At 38.8% G+C, this 20,739-nt stretch overlaps 1 long non-coding RNA gene across 1 annotated transcript in view; it reads right to left on the reverse strand.

Annotated features, from left to right (window-relative positions):
• Nucleotides 1–408: 408 nt before the first annotated feature.
• The window catches only part of LOC114064204, a 30,076-nt gene continuing 9,745 nt past the window's right edge, over nucleotides 409–20,739 (reverse strand). The window contains exons 3-5 of the long non-coding RNA XR_003572707.1: nucleotides 9,975–10,053; nucleotides 9,063–9,066; nucleotides 409–420 (exon numbers count right to left, since the gene is read on the reverse strand). This is a non-coding gene — a long non-coding RNA (uncharacterized LOC114064204). The remainder of the gene's footprint in view (nucleotides 421–9,062; nucleotides 9,067–9,974; nucleotides 10,054–20,739) is intronic.

Consider the following 20,739-nt stretch of genomic DNA (forward strand, 5'->3'; position numbering starts at 1 on the left):
ATTCTCCACCCCAGCAGTCCCTCTTGTGGCAAGAATCTTTGAATAACTTTGTAATGTCTGTATTTTTTGCTTTAAAACCCTTCCTTAAAACCTTTTTTTGGAGCACTGCCTACAAAGATATGACATGTTTAAAACACTTATATGTGGTTTCTGCTGCTTATCACAATGACCAGTGCACTCTAATTGTTTCCTCAAATTCGTCCATGCATCTGTCTTCATCTTGTATTTCTTCCTTATGCTTGTATTATTGGTTCTTTCAAGCAGGAAAAGTGTTCATTCTGGCCACTTATTTAGTTTTCTATTTCTGTTTTGTGTTTGTATGGTAGATTCCTGCCTTTTGATAATTCTAAGGATAAAGGAGATAAAGAGACAGTATAAGTGCTACTGCCAATGCTTTTGCTATTATTCCTGTTTATACATCTGAGGAACTGATCTGTTTGCATAAACATAACTGTATTTTTCGTCCTGGAACTGCTCTCCCTAAAAATATATTACCTGTCAGAAACACAACTTTTAATTACTTGACGTCCCTCACTCTCCTTTGCTACTTGGCAGAATTCAGAATCAAAGTACTGCCTCTTTGAATTCATTTTGTCACATCTGGGCAGTTTTTTTGCATCACTAGTTCAGGGCTTCATTTTTCTCTTCTACGTTAAATTTGATGAGAAAATATCTAAGTATCTAAATCTTGCTGCTGAATTTAGTATTAATTAATGTGACCAGTTAAGAAAAATAAGTACAATCTGGCCTAACTACATTTTAAATCCCTGTCACTAAACTAGGTGTTTCAGTACCAGAGGGTGACGACGGACATTATGTTACAGAACAGATTGCATCAACTTCTTGCTGTTTGCGGTCTTTGCTCCTTTCTTTTCCTCTCAAGAAATATCACTTAGTCATAAAATCTAATATACGTTCAGTAGTCTCTAATCAGGCAATAGAAAATATATGGTCTATGCCACTGTGGTTTTGCAGATCAAACACTGTCTTTCCACTATGCCATCACACTAAACTACAGCTCTTGAGCATCCCTTAGAAACTCCATCTTGGCCTTTCTACATGAGACAAAACAACTGGGTAGAGGACTGGAGAAAGATAGTAAAAATAAAATAAACTCTGGATTTAAAGACTTAACTGTACTATACATCAGTGAATTTAATCTTCAGTGAAAAATTTAGGAGAAACTTTGTATTTGGTTCCCATCCTGTTTTCTCTACCTCACTTTTTTTATGGCGCTCTTGAAATAATGAAACTCTAGAAAAGATTATGGATTTCAGCAGAAATAAAACAAGCAAACAAAGAAAAAACCAAAATATAACAACTTCCCTGACAGGATTGAGAGGGAAATGCTCTCTGCTATCCACCTCACCAGGATGGAATTGCAGCGCTGTGAGCCCAGGTGCAGGACGCAGAAGTGAACACATGGCACGCAGGCAGGTAAGCAAAGAGACTGTGTTCAAGTTTTCCACAGCTTATAAGGATTCTGGGAGGAAGGGAGAGGCTTGGCTACTTGGCCAGCCAATGAGAGAGATAGAGAGGTAATACCCAGTAAGAACCCAGGAACCGAGGAAAGGCAGGGGAAACAGCCAATGGAGTTTGGATAGGGGTGGGACTCCCGCTCTGGGGGCAGAACAGGAAGTGCATTCCAGTGAAGGCAGCATGGGATAACAGGGGGAGGGAGATTACATAACATAAGGTAACGCAACGATGACTTTGCAACGTGAGGTTTCACTGAGCTGACTCCAGGAGTTCTCTCGGGCTGCAACTGTTTCTCCTCTAAGATTGATGTTTCCATTGCATGTATTCCACATTGTCTCCCACACCTCCCCAAGATATATTTAAAATAAACCTAATTTTTAAAAAAAAAAAAATTAGTCCCCTTACTCAAAAACTTCAGTGAGCTTGCATTAGTTTAGTAATTTGTATGTCCTACTTGTTCAATGTAACAGAGCAATTGTTTGTTTCCCCTTTGTTTCATGTCTGTTCTCATTATTATAGTGGATACAATTAAATATCCAATCTTATACTAAGCTAATGTGCATCAGGCTTAATGTGATTTGGAACTAAGGATTATGGTTATATTTTGTTTCTCATTAGTTTCTGGCAATCAAAATGTGCAAAAGAAAAGGATTACTTTTACTGTATAAATATATCTAGTAGTTTTTTTCTAACACTGTTTTTATCTTCAGGGGGAAAATGGGAAGCAGTTGAGTACTTTATCAACTAAATTAAAACCTACTCCATACTTGAATTTTCTAAAGAAAAGTTAACAAAAAAAAAGGAGAAATATCTATTCTGGTCTATCTTTTAAATCTTACTATAGCAATTTTGGAAGCCCACTTGATTGTCTCTGAGTCAAGATCAGAGGGGTTGTCTCCAAGGGTTATCTTAGAGCAGACATCTGCTATTGACCTCCAAAGCAAGACAATAAGGCCAATGAAGCAACACCTGAATCTCTTAAAAGTTCTTGGAATTCATAGAGGACTCTTTCCTCATACAAAGATTAGGTGTGCCAAACAGGAATGAGGCACTTCTGGGCTTGATGCTCACAAACCAAGAAAATATTTGGTAGTATATTGGTTAGTGATAACCTTGGCTGCAGAGACCATAATATTGTGCAATTTGGAATCTGCCTAAAAATATAGAAGGTTAGTATTAAGATGAAGGGTTTAGATTTTGGAAGAGCAAACTTGAGTTTGCTCCGAGCTCTACTGGAAGAAATTCCATAGGAAGCTTCCATGAAGGATGAAAAAGCTAATGAGTGCTGGGATCTTTTTGAGAACATTCTCCAGGAAGCACAAAAACAGTTCATGCACTTTAAGAGCAATGGAATGAGGCAGAGCAATAGACTCCCTTGGCTTAGTTCTGAGCTTTCAAATCTGCTTGAAACTGGAAAAGAAGCAGACCAGAGATGGCAAGTGGACAAATACCTGTTAAGAAGTACAAGGGCATTGCCGGGGTGTGCAAAGATCCAGTTAGAAAAGCAAAAGTTCAGAAATTGGCCAGACACATAAAAAAAACACAAGAAAGGGTTCTTCAGGTATGTAAAGAACAGGCAGAAACAGAAGGAAAATAACAGAAGCAAAATACTGGGTCCCTGTTAAACAGGAGAATTAGTCACAACAATGCTGAAAAGGCAGAGATTCTCAACACTTCCTTCTTTACCAGTGTTGTTTGGCCCCAGGCCTTGGAAACAAACATCCAGGCTGATGCAAACATGGGCCCACCATCAGTGAAGGAAAAGTTGGTATGTGAACTATCATAGCTTAGCCCCTATACAAATCACTGAACCCTGACAATATCAACATGTGTGTGTTAAGCTGCCTGATGTCATTGCTAGGCTGCTGCCTGCAATCTTTAAGAAGTCATGGAGATTAGGGGACATCCCAGAAGCCTGGAGGAAGGCTAGTGTAGACCCCAGCTTACAAGAAGGGTTTAAGTAGGATCCAGGATATTATAGTCCTACCAGTCCTACTTCAGTGCCTGGGAAAGCTATGGAACAAATCCTCCTGGAGGTCATCACAAGTTAGATGAAGCACATGACTGGGAAAAGCCAGCACAGAATCACCAGAGGCAAGTCATGCTCGACAAACCTGACCACCTTCTAAAAGAAAGTAACTTGCTCAGTTGATGTGGGGCAAGCAGTGGGGTTCTTCAAGGCTTTCCATAGGATTTCCTACAGCCACCTCCTAGAAAAACAGACGTGTTACAGTTTGGACAAGTGGTCTGCATTCATAAGTGATGTGGAAGATGGGATCAAGTGTAATGTGATAAAGTTTGCCAATGATGCCAAATTGATCACTGGGGGAAGTGGGCATTTTGTCAGGGAGAGCTACCTTGCAGGAAGACCTGGATAGGCTGGAAGAGTGGGCTAACAATAATCTTATGAAGTTCAACATAGACAAGTGTGAGGTAACACATCTGAGAAAATGTAGCCCACGGATGTAAGACAGGCGGGGATCTAGCTGGCTGTGGAAAGGACCAATGGGTCCTGTTGGGCAGCAAGCTCGAGTGAACTCTGTGCTGCTGCAGCAAAGAAAGCCACTGGGATGCTGGTCTGCATCAACAAGGGCATCACCAGAAGAGATAAAGAAGTCATTAATCCTGTCATTCTTCCCCTGAACAGTTGGTTCTGAAATGATCTTGCTTTCACTTATGCCAGAACAGCACGCATTGGGGTTACTTCAACCTTACTGAGACCGAAATCATGCCTCACTGCCAAAATGAGAGGTTCTAAGGTGCTGTTTGTCCCCCGGGGAAAAGATTTCACATCACACTTTCTCCTCTGTGAAAGAGATTAAGAAACTTACAGTTTTACATACCATGTTATTACTCCAACTTGTACTGCACTGGCTAAGCCCTATTCTACTTTACAAAGTGAGACCCTTTGAGGAGTTTTTTCTATTAATAGCATGCTTTGCATGATTCAAATAAAATGAGAGATTATAATGTCTCCAGGAGGACCATAATTTTCTAGAACAATTCTTATAGAGCACAGGATGACAGAATTATTTTTCCCCTCCAGTATTTGATGCCTTGAGGTATACTTAAACTTTAAAGCTTGATATTATGGAAGGTATTTCGTAAAATGAGTCAGTTCACAGAACAACTTCCTCAAAATGTGAGCAATGCTGATCAAAGGCTGAGTTGTTCTAATCAGGTAATTGTTAAAGTAATATCTTAGATGTTTTCTTTAAATCAGTTTCATTACTCAGACCTACAATCTATGAAGTCTGTACCAGCTAGTAAAGTACAATTTGTCTTAAATTAAAATGATGTTTTCCTTTGACAAGACAATATAACGTTCTTTTCCATGCAATGAATTATGTGGGTATATTTGTCAGTATAAATTTTCTGGCAACAGTAATAAACTGTTCTATCATTCATTTTATTGCTGGAGAAAATAATCTTTTCTTATTTGTATAGATGTAGCATTTCCATAACTCTTCAAGACAGACATGGCAATACTTCAATCTGAGTGTTATTAGAAAACATTCTATTACTGTTCAGTAAATACATTACTTTCTTTTCCATTATACTTACCACTCTCCAAAGAAGGACTTGCTTTTATTACCCTGGTCTGCTCTGGCATAGGAACAGTCTACTTCAGAAATCTGTCCATCCACAAAAATAAGTGGCTTTCCACAATAATACCTCTCACATGCACAGTGACATTGCAGTGACAAAGCTCACAGTATTTCTCTCATTGTCCAGGCCTAGAACCCCTAAACATTGTCAAAATAGCACAGATATATAACTATATTTCTATATACGGCTTTGACTGCTATGCTTTTTTCTTACTCTATTGCTTTTGCTAAATATTTCCTTTTGCAAAGCTACAAAAAAAAAAAAAAAGTAAAGGAAGAATCTCATAGTGTCTGTGGTCTCAGCAACTTTCTCCTGTTCTTTTCTGGTATCTAACATAGTTTCTATCCCTATCATCTCTTTTTTAGGTGTCCCATTTCTCTGTTTTTATCCATGCCTTCCAAATTAATCTTTCTTAACTACAATGTGCTTCAGAGCAGAACAGTTTCTGCAGACTTTCCTATGTATATTGATTCTGCCCTCAGGACCACAATTCACTACAGCTCTATCACCTTAGCATAATTTATTCTCCAGAAGATGATAATAAACAAGGCATTGAGATCAATATCAATTAGCATCCATTCATAAATGAATAACAAATCAAGAAACCTTGTAGTGTAAAAAAAAAAAAAAAAAAAAAGGAAAATCCCTCTAGGACTTCAGGAGGAGTAAAAAGATTAGGAGAAAAAGTAGTTCTAATTAATTTTTTTTCTCTTTCCTCCACCGCTCTAATTATTTCCTATGTTGTAATGTGTGATCAATATTTGTGTCCCTCTTTTGCTGCCTCGTATATTCAAAACCTTACCAAAAAGGGACTGCAGTAAGGACTGGTGCTAAAACCATACCAATTCTATTATATTAAGACAATCAATACAATATAACATTTCCATTCTATTAAGATAACATATCTTACAGAGCTTCAGCCTCTAAATTTTTTTGGTTTTAAAATTTTCAATATTTGAAAGCAGTTGTCCTTCAGAAAATAAACTGAACTTTGTGTTTATTTCTGAGTTAGGAAAAGGTTTAGCATATTTGGGGCTCTTTAAGGAATCAAAATTATCACAAATATGGTATTTTTTAAATATGTTTTTGCTGTGTCATATCTTTCAAGAGAATAGTTTTCCTAATCCAAAATAAAGAAAATTTCCATCAGTTGCATGAGAAAGGCAGGTAGCTGTTTATCTCCACTGGAGTGATTGGGCTGAAAATACCTGCCTTAAGACCAAAGAAATCCAGTTATTATTGGAGACACCACAAAAGATATCTTTTTATTTCCTATAAAAGGGAAGATTAAAAGAGGTAGATTATGTGGTAACACAACCCTTATTTAATAAATCTTAAGTGTGCTTCCTTATGGAATGCATTAATTAGTAGAGACAAAGGGAAATGTTTAGGATGTGAAGCTCTAGGTATTCTTACAGTGTAACAGCAGTAAATTAATGCCATCAAGAAATGACACTGATATAATCACATACAACTTGCTACTTCAAGTACTGTGCCAATTACCTCTGTGGTGGCTTATGATTAAGTTTTATTGTGGGTTTACTTTGGGCTAATTTCTTTTACCCCACGCACAATTGCTATAAATTGAGAGAAGGTTTATGCAGACAAAAGAGATCTGATGTGGGGAAAATAATGTCAGAATTTATTACTGGCAGGATAAAAAGTAAAGAACTATACATACAATAATTCTAACTAGGCAAAAGTGCTATGTATTTACAGAAATACCCCTCCCCTCTTGTATCAGTTCAGGAGGAGAAGCAGTCTCTTTTCCATTTCCAGAGCTACAGGTCTTCTAAATAATTTTGCAGCACTTGAAAGTTCTTCTATTATCTCTAGGATGACAACTCGGATTCATCGCAGATGGAACTCTCTCTCTCTCTCTCTCTCTCCTATGCTGACCTCAAGACTGGGCCTACCCCCTCCTGGGTTAAGACCAGAAGTTGGGGGGTTACCGAGGCCCTGTGGGGTCTTCTATGGACTGCAAGGGGACACTAGCCTTACCATGGTCTTCCCACAGTTACAGGAGATAAAGGCTTTTGAGTCCACTCCTGTTTTGTTGGAGATGAGCAGGAAGAAGAAGAGGATTTTGAAAGGTGGAAGGAAACAACTTCTGACAAGATAGGCCAGACAGCATCAGATAAATAATCTGTCTCTGTTAGATTGTAAGTTTTCTCCCATAGGAGAAAGCAGAGAGCTCCTGATTGGACAATTGTCCAGGGTGGGCATCTACCCTTTCCAATTAGGTACTTAAAAATTATCTGAAAGATTCATGTGTTCCCCCCCCCCCCTTTGTCTCTGTCAATCCCTAGTAATGGACCAATATCCTATCCAAGTTTTGCATAACTTCTCCCTTATTCCAGAACCTTTGTTGTCTGCCCTATAAACCCCCCATTTTGTAAAATAAAGATTAGATCAGCTCCCACAGTTACAGCTGCTGTCCTGTGCAATCTGTCTCCTGAGTATGGTTGGTCAGTACCTCTGGGTGAGACAAAATACGATCCTGCCGGGCATTCTAACAAGAACTACAACTCAGCTGTGCGAACTCGCTGGTCTGGAATGACCCTAGCTTCCCAAACCATGTCACTGTTTCTTGTCCCTCCTCACAGGAGACAGTCCTTGATGGACCTCTCTTAGCGTCCACCTTCGGGCAACAGTTCTTCCATTCTCTGCTGTCCCTCATGGTCACAAATTCAGCTGCACCAGCATGGATCCCTCACTGGGATCACAAGATCCTACCTGCACCGCCTTGCTCCAGCGTAGGTCTCTCTCTCCATGGGTCACAGGTCTCCAGCAGGACTCTGTTTCATCTTAGGCCTCCCATGGAGTCACATCTTCTTCATGCACTCCTCTGCTTTGGTGTGGGCTTCTTCATCAGCTTCAGAGGAGGGTCTCTGCTCCCCAACAATCTTCTACAGGTGGCAGGGGTTTTTAGTTTTCAGTCTCTTCCCTGCTGAAGGGAGAGAGAGAGAGAGAGAGAGGGGAAAAGAAGGAGTCCCCTGTCTTTGGGTTTCTCTTCTCTCTGCTCCGGCTGCCAGCTTTGACCTTGGAGGCTGCGCTCGCTCTCTACCTGGAATTCCTTCTGCAGTATTTCTAGTCCAGGCAGTCTTCCTTTAGAGTTTTTCCTCCACTCTGTTACACATCTCGGTCAGGGGGACTTCAGTGCCACACCTGCCCCCGGCCCAGGGCTGGGGAAGGAGAGAGACCTGGCCCACTTGGGGCCTGCCGCCTCCCCTCACATGGCTCCTAATTGCATCTGTGCAACAAACTTTCTCTTCTGTTTTCTTAAATATGTAATTGGCAGAGGCATTACTAAAACTTTTAATTGGCTTTGCTCCAGAAATCCACCTGGAAAAACTATTTTCAGCCCCAGGGGCCTGCTGGTCATCAAACCCAAAGTTTAAAAAGCAAAGATGATTCTTCAGATTGTGGGTTAGAATTTGTAAATTTATGAATACAGGAAGCAGGAAGGTGCTAAAAAACGAAGTCATGTTTTACAGCGGTAACATTACTGCAATTTGTTTTTCAGAGAAAGTGTTGTCTTGTATGTGTCTTAGTTAAAGAAAAAAAGTGGATTAGAACAAACGTATGGAAGAATGAGAATGACAAACACAAATAAAAGGCTGCAAGATTCAGATAAGAAACGCGTGAAAGAATAGCATAATATAATTGCATATCTGAATATATCTAAAACAAGAAATGGAATAGATTTAAATTCTTTCAAATTTAGCTGTGTCAACATTTATAAAAGAAAAAACAAAACAGCAGAGAAAAATGAATGTCATTCAAGCACAACAGAACAACACAGAACAAATAAACAGTCGTATCAAGGAGGCAATCTGAAAACATTGTCTTTCTATATTTCTTTGATTTTTTTCTGTTCTCCAAAGTAAAAAGTTATAATAATAACAACTAATAGCTTTTTTACCAGTAGCCAATTGAAAAATTAGAATAAATACCTCCAAAAACCTAATGACTAATCTTTTGTATTACTTTATATGCAGCAGAAAAACATAATGAAATGCATATAGAATTACCTCAGGAGCAAATGTGCTATCTGAGCTAAAATTAATTCAATCAAGCTAATTAGAGGTGCTTATCCTCTATAGTCTTTAAGTATGGTATAGATAATTTTTTTTTTAAATTTTGTATTATTTTGTTTTCTAGTTAATTGTGGTTTGCACTTATGGCAAAAAAAATGCTCCAAATCTTGATTATTTATCACTGAATCTGGTAAAGATGTTCTCATTATTATTATGGTGACAAAAAAAATTTTTGAATATTATCTAAAATGAAAACAAATGAGAATTTTTTTACTGTTTTCTACATAGATTCTTTCTTTTTTTTAAAGGTTGAGATGAACATAATCCAGAAAATTATCTACATGCACTGAGTACAACAAAGAAGACAAAACATAAGAGACTACTCCCAACTGTTGAACAGTGGTGTGCATCAGCATCTATACTCAAATAGTTCAGGAGGTGTTCAATGACACTGCACCACACACCCACCTGTTGTTACGGTATTACCTTCCAACAGGATTAAAAATTATAAAGTTCAATTAAAGACAATAATTCTTAGAAAGAAACATATGAAGACTGGTTTCCTATTTTCGTGAGGTTTTTTGTTGTTGTGGGTATGTTCTGTGTTGTTTTGGATTCCATCCAGTCTGTCCTTGAACAATTCCAGGGATGGGCCAACCCTGGACAGTCTCTGGACAGTCTATTCCAGTGCCTCACCACCTTCACAATAAAGAACGTCTTCCCAATATCTAACCTATCTCTGTCAGTTTGAAGCCATTTCCCCTTTGTTCCGTCACTACATGTCCTTGTAACTAGTCTCTCTCCATCTTTCTTGTGGGCTCCCTTCAGGTATTGGAAGGCCACAACTAGGTCACCCTGAAGCCTTCTCTTTTCCAGGCTGACCAATCCCAAGTCTCTCATCCTTTCCTCAGAGGAGAGATGTTCTCTTCCTCTAATCATATTGGTGTCCCTCCTCTGGCCTTACTCTAACAGGTTGGTGTACTTACTGTGCTAGGGATCCCCAAGCTGGATACAGCACTGCAGCTGGGTCTCACTAGAGTAAAGCAGAAGGGTAAAATCCCCTCCCTTGACCTGTTGTCCTCACTCTTTTGGATGCAGCCCAAGACAGTTGGCTTTCTGAGCTGCCAGTGCACGCTGATGGCTCATGTCCAGCCTCTCATCCACCAGCACTACCAAGTCCTTCTCAGTAGGGCTGCTCTTGAGCTGTTCACCCTCCAGCCTGTGATAATACGAAGGGTTGCCCTGACCCATATTCAGCACCTTGCACTTGCTCTTGTTAAATCTCATGAGATTCCCATGCCCCCCCCTTCTTGAGCTTGTCCAGGTCCCTCTGGATGACATCCTGTTCTTCAGGTGTGTCAACAGCACCACTCAGCTTGGTGTCATCTGCAAATCTGCTGAGGGTGCACTTGATCCCTTTATCTGTGTCATTATTGAAGAAGTTAAAATAACACTTGTCACTGGTGTCCACTGGTACTCTGAGCCATTCACCACTACCCTCTAGATAGGACCATCCATCTGATAGTCCCCTCATCAAATCTATTTCTCTCCAATTTGGAGAGAAGGATGTTGCAGGGAACGTTTTACAGAAATCCAGATAATTAACATCTGTAACGCTTCCATTGTTCCTTGATGTAGTCCCTCCATCAAAGGCCTCCAGGTGAGTCCAGCAGGACTTGCCCTTGGTGAAGCTGTGCTGGCTGACTTTAACTACCTTCCTGTTATCCATGTGCCTTAGTAGAGCTTCTGTGAGGATCTGTTCCAAGACCTTCACAGGCACAGAGGTGATGCTGAGAGGTCCATAGTTCCCCAGTCTTCCTTTCCTTCTAATCTTTTCAATAATGTGTACAGTGTTTCCTTTTTCCAGTCCCCTGCAACTTCATGAGTGCCATGACTTTTCAACTAACATGTAGAATGGCTTGGCAACTCCATTAGCCAGTTCCCTCAGGACTCTGGGTCCCATCAGGACCCACAGACTAATAAGAAGAAAGTAAGAAAGATACTTTGCACTCTGAAAGTGTCTTTGTTACCTAACTGTAGCAGTAATACAATAATGTATTGCAAATTATAGTTAAAAAAAATGGGTTGGGGGGAAAAAAAGCATTACTGAATCACTGAACCATAGAATTGCTTAGGTTTGGAAAGACCTTTAAATCACTGAGTCCAACAATTAATCTAGCACTGCCTTGTCCACCACTAAGTCATGACTCTACATACCTTTTAAATATCTTCAGGGAAGGCAACACAACCATAGGACAGCCTGTTCCAGTGCTTGACAACCCTTTCCATGAAGAACACAACCTGAGGACATTTCCTCTTGTTCCATCACTTGCTACAGGGAAGAAGAGGCCGAAGCTGACCTGGCTAGACCCTCCTCTCAGGTAGCTGTAGAGAGTGACAACGCTATTCCTGAGCCTCTTCCTCAGACTAAACAACTCCAACTACCTCAGCTGCTCCTGATGGGACTTGTGCTCCAGACACTTCCCCAGTTCTCCTGTCCTTCTCTGGACATGCTCCAGCACCAAAATGCTTAATGTTTCAACAAAGAAGCAGCCCAAAACTGAGCACAGAATTCAAGGTGTGGCCTCACCAGTACTGACTACTGGGGAACAATCACTGCCCTGGTTGGTCCTGCTGGCCACACTATTTCTGAACCAAACTGCTGGCTCATGTTTCAACCAGCTGTCAATCAACATACCCAAATCCTTTTCTGCCAGGCAGTTTTCTAGACATTCTGGAGAAAGTCTGATAGTGGTAATGTTTTTTACTGCACCACTGCCCACCGGGTATTAATTTCTTGCCCTGGGATGTTGCATTCCTCTGCATAGAGGTGTACTGGAAAGATCAAAGTTGTACTGGCAAAGGACCACAGAGAGCTGAAGGAGCTCTAAAACCTCACTGGGCAATTTGTGCCAGAATTTGATCATGCTTGTGTCACAGTTTTGAAAAGAGATGTTAGAATTTTTTCCCAGTGTCGATCACCGCCCCTCCCTCCATCCCCCCCATCTGTTTCTTCCGAGGTGGGGGAGGCAGGAGGGGGGGAGGGAGCTGGGCCGTACATCGAGGCAGTGTGGGAGCCGGGAAAGGGGGAGTTGGGGGGAGACCCTTTAAAAAGCAGGACAGAGCCGCCGCCCCTCGGAAGCCCTTTTGTCCGGAGGATTTGTTTTTTCCACCCACGGGCAGAGCGGGATTTGCTTTCGGTTTTCATCCGCCTCATCCTCCGGATACCGCTTGGAGAGCGACTGAGAGAAACCCCCATCTCGGAGTGAGGTATTATGCCCTCAGGACATGAGGCTGCGTTATCAGAGCTGCCTGACCTCAGGCTGCTCCTGTGGGAAGGAGGACCCTTTCATTGCTGGTCGCTCTTGTGTCTGCGAGCAGCTGTTGAACTGCCGGGGACAGTTCGCCCTCGGACCCCTCCTGCTTTGCCGCAGATTTTCCCCCCCCACCTGAGGAATTAGGACTTTATTTTATTTCTTTTGAAAGTTTTGGTTACACCATTGTTGTTTATTCGGATTTGTTAATAAAGAGCTGTTCTTTTCCTTTTCCACACTTTCACTTGAAGCCTCTTAATTTCAAAGTTGTAATCTCGTTAAACTAAAACAGCTTGCAACAACAACAACAACAACAACAACAACAACAACAGCAACAACAGGTTTGTTCTGTTCAGATGGAATTTCGTGATGCTTTTATTTGTGTCATGTTGTTTACACCCTCTGTTTAGGAATTAATAAGATTTCCTGCCAAGTTGCCTTTCCAGGCCAAGAAGTGCCAGCTCTCTCAGACTTCCCTTATGAGACATGCTTCTATTCAATAATCAGCTTCATGGCCTTTTTGAGAATTGCTCACTTGTCCTGGGGACCCTACAAATGGATGCAGCGCTCCAAACACGCTGTACTTTCCCTGCCGCATAGAGAGGAAGGATAACTTCCCTCACACTGGTGACTTCCCTAACACTGCTGATAATGCTCTGACAGCTCACTACTGGCTACTTTTGTCACAACACCACTTTGCTGGCTCATGGTCAACTTTTTGATTACCAGGACTCCCAATGCTATCTTTGCAACCCTGCAAAAACAAGTCACCCCTCAGTGTTTTCTGGTGCCTGGGGTTGTTCCCCCTCAGGTATAACTTGTCACTCCCCCTTGTTGAATTTCATGAGTTTCCTGTTAGCCCGTTTCTCCAGCCTTTCATGGTCCCTCTGAATTACAGTATAAACATCTTGTCTACCAACTGCTCCTCCTTGCTTTGCATTGTCCATCTTTTCAAAAATACAAGCTAGAATGGACTAAAACTATGCAAAGAAATAAACTAATAATGCAACCATATAAATGGACAGATGCTTACGGCTTCAAGTCATTCTTCAACCATTTCTGTCAAATAAAACTGTCATCTAAGCCAGGAAGGCAGAGATTTATTTTTTCTTGTTAAGAAATAGTCACAGTATTTAATCTATATGCTTAAGTTAAAGCTTAAGTACATGCACCTGGTATGTAAATATATTACTTTTGCTAGTCAAAGGAACACTGAAAGTTTCATCTCCCCACTCCCCCACCCCCTGACACCTCAATCACCCCAATTCTTTTTTCTCCTGTTTGTTGTAAGACCACTAGAGGGCTATTTAAACTATGTGTTAAATATTCAGTCTCTACCATATCTGACACCAGAAATTCCAATCAAACCCCAGAGTGTTTAGTAAAACCAATAGGGAAACAGCACAGATTTATAGCAGTAGCCCAACTAAAAAGGGGACATAGAACAAATGCTTGCAAATGCAAACATGACAATGAAAAATTGATCAGAGGCAAATGTAAAATCAACCTAGAGATACTTGTGACAAATTATGCAAATTATCCCTTTCCTTAAAGTTATCAGCCTGAACAGCTGATGTACACATTTGCTTATTTGACATCCAGATAGATGTTTTTCCAAATTAATACAATACTTCCATATCAAATTATCCAAATTCTGCCAAGAATTATTTGCATCAGCAAATAGGATATCCAGGTTAAAACACACTTTACAAATTTAATATCAAAATCAATATCTAGCACTGCAATATTTTGGCTAGATAAAAGTCTGTGATACATACAAAGCTTCAGTGTACTCACAGAATTTGATTTCCTATGACAGCTGAGGACTTCTGTACTTCTGTATGCATAATGAAGATGAATATTAAATTTAACCTCCCAAATTAAACAGTAGACACAAAATCAAGAACTAGAAGCAAAACCCTCTTTTGTCTGAGGTTAGTAATAGACCATAAGCATTAAAGTCAGGAAATGAGTTTGTGTGACATTTTAAATACAATAAGTTGGATTTCTCCACTTGTGTGAGTTCAAAAGCCAAGAGGGCACTGATTTATTTTTCCCTATTAAGAAGTAGTCACAGCATATAGTCTAGCTGATTTTCCATTGTATAGATAAATAGGAAAAAATATCTAATATGACAGGTTAAGGGAAGAAGGAAGATTACACTGAAGTGCAAGACCAGAGAGTACATGAGAAATGACTAGCCAGTCTTTGAAGCAAATGATATGAAACAGTCTGCAAAGGATAGTGTCATCCTGTCATGGAAGTAAGCCTGATTCTGATTCATAAAACATAATTCAGTTTTATGCTACAGTTGTTTGGTTAAGTTCAATTTATTTACAATAAAGGGAAGCAGATTAGAATCCCAATGATGTAGTAAAATTACTTTGTCATATACTTTGACCATACTCTGATAATGTACACGTGCCATGAAGCTGTGTCAGTTGGATGTGCTGAAAGCAATTATTTATGTTGCACAGTTGTGGAAATCTGATTTATAATCTGAGCAAGATTCTGATATAATAAAACTTTTACTTTGTGGTTAATATTGAACTAGTGGTTTTAAGCACTCACATATAAAAAATTTTGCCTAACCAATGCATCATGATAAAATCAATGCTTTGTTAAAGTATGTTAAAATCAGAAGAGACTTGTAATAGCAGAAAGTCTGAAATTTCACCAGCAGAACATAATGTGGACTGTATTCCTTTTTATGAAATTTAAATATCAGAATATGGAAGGTTTGCATAGTTTTTAAAAGAAGCTTCTTATGAGAGTTTTCTGCATCAATTAGTACTAGGAGCATGAGGGAAACTACAGGTAATATTTTAGAAAGGGATTTGGATAAAATTGTCAAACATAGGGCTATAAAATGTCATGAAAAGGTTGAAAATGTGCCTAGCCCAAAAGGTAAACTCAAAGGCCATTGAATTCTCCACTATGATAGATAAACCTTCTCAGAATGTACAAGATTTTATGAATATGCAGAAAAGGACAAAATGAAGCTCAGGTACCTTAACTGAACAAGCAGAAAGAAACATAGCAAACCCAATTGAGCATTAACAATGAAAGGGAGATAAAAAGCGTGATGATAAAAGCAAAAGAAAAATATTTTAAACAGTCTTCAAAATGTGGTTTTGTTTTCTTTTAAGACCAATATATGCTCTCTGACAAAAGCAACATATTAGCAGTTTTAAATAATCTTAGCAATAGTACTGTTTTGGTGATGATCTAAAGATTGTTGCATAAAGATAGAATGGAGACTACGTATACATTTTTTATACAAGCAAGTTATATGGAGAAACAGAGGTAAGCTTTCAGGTGTCTTTCATAGCTTTTTGAGGTCATCACTGCAGTTAGTTTTCCAGAAAACCTTAGTGCTGCTGTAGCCATTCTAATAGTGACAATTCTTTTGAATCTTAGATATTATTCAGACACATTTTCCTGTATTTGCTCGTGTCCAGTAAACACACAGTAGAATCCATCTACTTTACTTTGAACAAGAAACTGGGAAATGTTTAGTCAGATGTTTTATGACTTTTTAGTTCTAAGAAAAAGCTCTCCAAAAGTTCTGTATTTTTGCCGCAGAGTAGGAAAGGAAACTACAGTATTTTAATTATTTTAAAAAGTTTCAGGGGGACAAACAGTTTTCCCTTTGCTGTCTGAATTTACAGTGTACCTGACGTATATCTGACAAAAATAAATAGGTATAATTGCCAGTGTTACTTCTTCCTAAGCAGAATCTTTTTATGTGAGGATGTTGGGGCTATACCACGCTATGTCTTTCTTTCATTTATGAAAGCATATGATCTCTTATTCTCTACCCCCACTAAAGTGTGCATCAGTCCTTGAATACTTTCATGATCAAGGAAAGATTGTCTTAGTGTGACACCTGCATGTATAGTTGAGGACTTATATCTGGAAATATCTTTAAACATGTTAGGAAGGTTAGTACCATGCTACCCTATTACAAGGTAGTGTTCTTTAATTGGCTATATTCCTTTTTCAATTGGACCATGCATTGGAGGTACTTAAAGGATGTCTTGGCAGTGCTGGGTTAATGATTGGACTTGATGACCTTAGAGATCTTTTCCAATGTAAATGATTATAGGATTCTATGCTTTGTTCTACAATTTGAAACTCACCAGAAATTGCTGAAAGTAGCAGGCCTTACAGTTTTTATATGTTCAGTAATTGCAGTTATTTAGACCCCACTGTGCCTCTATGACCTTATGATATTAAGTTCTTGAATAGAGAGCAACAGGAAAAAACCTCATCCTTTTATACACACAGAGTTAACTTTTCTGCTTTCTCCACTGTGTCTGAATGAAGTCAATTCAAAGATGCAGAGGTGAACAGCCAAGTGAAAATGGAGAACATCAGTCTAGGTCAAAATACTACTCTATGCAATTCAGTTTCAAAGGACATCTATCAGCAGCCATTAAAATTCTAATATCCGAGTCTTAGACAAAATTTAAAGAAAGGAGCAAATGACCAAACATTAATCAGGTCTCTTGACAAAGGTTAAAGGAATGGAAAGTGATAATAACTCATCCTTGCTACAGTTTTCACATAATCACCTTATGGCCCGTCAAGGTTACTGAGCTGTATGTCATTCTAAAGTGCATGGGTAGAGACTGAACCTTTTTTCTCTATGACAATAGCTGTTCTTAGAGTTTTAAAAGTGTTAACTCTATCTTTGTTTTCACATTTTATGCCTTGCTGTCTTTTAAAGCTTCCAATGGAAATTTAAAAAAAAAAAAAAAATCTGAGATCCTTAAACTAAACCTCACTTTTTCAAAGGTTTTGTAATAAACTGGATTTACTGTTGCATCAGCTTACACTAGGCAAGCCTCTTATTATAATAGCTGTTTAATAGCTTATAGAGAAAGAGCTTTCAGAAAATGTAGGGAAACTACAACACATATAATTATTTATGTTTACTTATCTTAAGGGGGCAGCAGCGGCACATTGTGCACCTTGAGAACTACATTTGTCTGCTCTGCCTGTGGACAAGATTAAGTGCAATGCTTTATTTGATAGTGGTGCTTAATGGGATCTTGGTGATGTTTGTCGTATCAGGTCTTTTCAAAAACAAAGTCCAGTGTTTCAGCCTGATAGTGTTCATTTTTTGACATTTGTTAGAGACATAAACAATTTAATATCATGTTGAAGTACTGGGTATGTGTCACTGTAGTTTAGCTGGACAGGTATAAGGCTGTTGCTGCCAGCAGCAGCCGCATATGCGTGTTTTCCCAAGCATTACTCATCTGGAATTGCTTTCTATAGTCATTGCTAAGGCCTAGAGGATATAATATGGAAATAATAGAATGTAAATTTACTGTGGCACCACTATTTAAAAGCCACAAGATTTCTGTGCCTTGACATTTTGGATTCTAAATCACTTACATACAACACAGTTGACCTAATACGTTCTGAATCTCACATTCTCCTCAAGTGTGATACCTAGTAGCCCTTTGCCTATTTTCTGAAACCAGTATCTAAACAAGTTGATAGTTGTTCCTCATGTTTTCTTTATTACTGTATCTTCTTGACTCCATATCCCATCTACTGTAGTAAATCACAAATATGTACTTCCACCCAGGTAAAAGGCTATGAATCAGTGGTATTCAGATCAAATACTGGAATGAATCTGTGAGAATAATCAATGTTTTACTAAGTGCCTTCTGAAAGCAAATGTATTTTTTTTCCTTTAGGTGGCTTTGTCTGCAAAATCTTCATAAGTACTGCATGAGAGTCTAGCTGTCTAGAGAACGCCCAAGCCATTATGTCTGTGCATGTGATGCTGAAAAAAGAAATAGCTGATAGTACAACTAGTTTTTCTTCTTCAGACAGTTTACCTCTATTCATCAACTATGCTTTGTATGCAAATAGCAAAGCTGAAGGTAACAGCTGTGGTGTCTAAAATTTACTGAGTAATCACTCAGGGATAATGTGGCGTAATGATCAATAGCAGTTATATTAGAATGGCCACTTACAGAAAAAAAACTGTTGAAAGGCATTTTTTCCTGCAAAGAGACTGTTATCATATTACTGTGACTATCAGATAAACCATTCACTGTGGATATAACTGACCCAGAAGGGGGCAATTTTGCTGTCTGTAAAGTTGTTGTTTTTTAAGTATGAGGTTATTGTATGCAATTGCATATTGCATGCTATTGTAGTCATAATGTGTATGAAAACAAACTTCATCTAGTTATCATGCCCTGAAAAATTTTGATTTTTGCAACTATCAGAACTTTAGGACAAGGGAGAACAGTGTGTAAATACTTCGGTTATCTTCTCTGCATCTGTTCTGTCTTTGGAAATGGTAGCTGCACCAGCAGGCTCACAGCCATGACCAAAAAAAAAAAAAAAAGTAACCCCCCCCAAAAAACCCCATTGTGCTTTTAGCCAAAAATTAAAAATGTTAGTCACTGGTAATAAAAAACTGCAACAGTGCAAGATAAAGAAAGCAATGGTAGGAAAAAAAGATTTTCCCACATAAGATGTCCTGGATCCCATCTTTGTCTCACCCACCTACTGAAACTCTATAACACAATAGACAGATTTTCTTTAATTTTAGAGAACTCTTGAGAAAGATTTTTCACCTGAGTAGTATAGTCTGCCGCCTATGCAGTAAAGAGCTTTTTTAGTACTCAGTGTCTGAAACAAGTTTTCAGAATGTTCTTATCTAAGAGAACTGAACGCTAAGCTATAGGAAAATATGTTGAAATCAGGCTGTTAGCCCACATACTGGCAGTAGGCACATAGCATCCTTTGTTACAAGAAGCTCTGTAAGGTGAATAAATAGTAGTAATATGCATGGGTCAAAAAACTGTAGAACAAGAAAACCTGCTGAAGGTATCTCACTGTTTTGATAATAATAAGGGGGAAATTTCAAAGTTGTTCCTCTCTACACAGACATATATTTTTCTGCCAATTCTCTCTATATACATATATGAAAGGTAAGGACAAATAAAGAAATTTAAAAACCTGACCTGAATCCTGCATTGCTAGACAAGATCACAGTATGTTGCACTCTCTGGGTTAGATGAGAGAGTAAATGACGGGATGCTCTGTTTCTTTTCTGTCTTTTTCTCTTTGCTCCCCTATTTGCATTGTACCTGAGCCTATCTGTGCAATCTTTCACACATGTTAATTTGTTTCATATCATCACCTCGCATAGCAGTTCTTCTTGTCATAATGATACACCAGATAGGAAACATTAAATGGCATTTGATTATGACTCTCATTACAATGATTCTATATTTCCAAGAACTCTTCCTTTCAAAGATTAATTTTCTTCTAAGAATTAGAGCTCGTGTTAAAACTATTTGGGTTTCCTTCTTTGTATTTTCTCATCATAAAGAACTTAGTTTCTTTATGGTTAAATGTAATTCTGATATACCAGGATTTGTGGTGTGAATATTAATCAGACTTCTATTCGCTGTGAACAATTTCACATGCTTGGCTGAAGTTACTCTTTGCTTGATAAAGTACCTTGCTTTAAAGACCCAGGCAACAGGAAGAATACCTCAGCTAATACTGAGTAGTGGAGGTTGCAGCACTGCCCCGCTATGGAATGAGCAGAAAGTACTCAAGTGCTGGGACTCCTCGATTTCTGGAGGATCATTGCAGCATGTGAAGCCACTGTGCTTTCTATTCTGGGAGTTTTCACCTGCATGATGGAACCTCAAAGGGTAGCACACGAATACAGCTACAGATGGGATTTATTAAAATGTTGTTGGTACCACAGAATTTTGAATTCTCCTCACAGGATTCACTGGTAAGTATCTGTTGGGTGCACATACCTGTGCACATTGACATATACCTTCAGATGACACAAGATCAATAACAGAAGTACTAGACCATTGGTCACAGTTTATGAGAGGTTAAAAAGTTGTTATTTACTGGACTAGTATATGAATGCTATGTATTTTATATCATATGTAAATTCCAGTGCACAGATAGGCACAGTATGTACATAAATAAAGATGTGGATACACTTTAGTTAGACCACTAGATCTGCTTCAAAAAAAGTGCTCTTGAATCATAGCAGAGCATTGATGTCTGTCATTTTTCTTCTGTGAAATCAAATTACATTATACTGTGGATTTAAAAGACTATATCTGCCTTCCAGATTGATTTTATAGTTTTGAATTTTGATGTGATTCTTTCTGGATTTCAGAATTCCTTCTCTTACCATACAGTCTTCACAACATTGGGGTGATAACGCTTTGGCTTATATCATACATTAAATTACACTGTGTGTAGGAGCATGTAGTAAAAAGTTTTTT

This window comes from Empidonax traillii, unplaced genomic scaffold (assembly GCF_003031625.1).
Source record: "Empidonax traillii isolate 1590-97213 ecotype Southwest subspecies unplaced genomic scaffold, ASM303162v1 scaffold18:size2335232, whole genome shotgun sequence".
NCBI classification, from domain to species: Eukaryota; Metazoa; Chordata; class Aves; order Passeriformes; family Tyrannidae; genus Empidonax; species Empidonax traillii.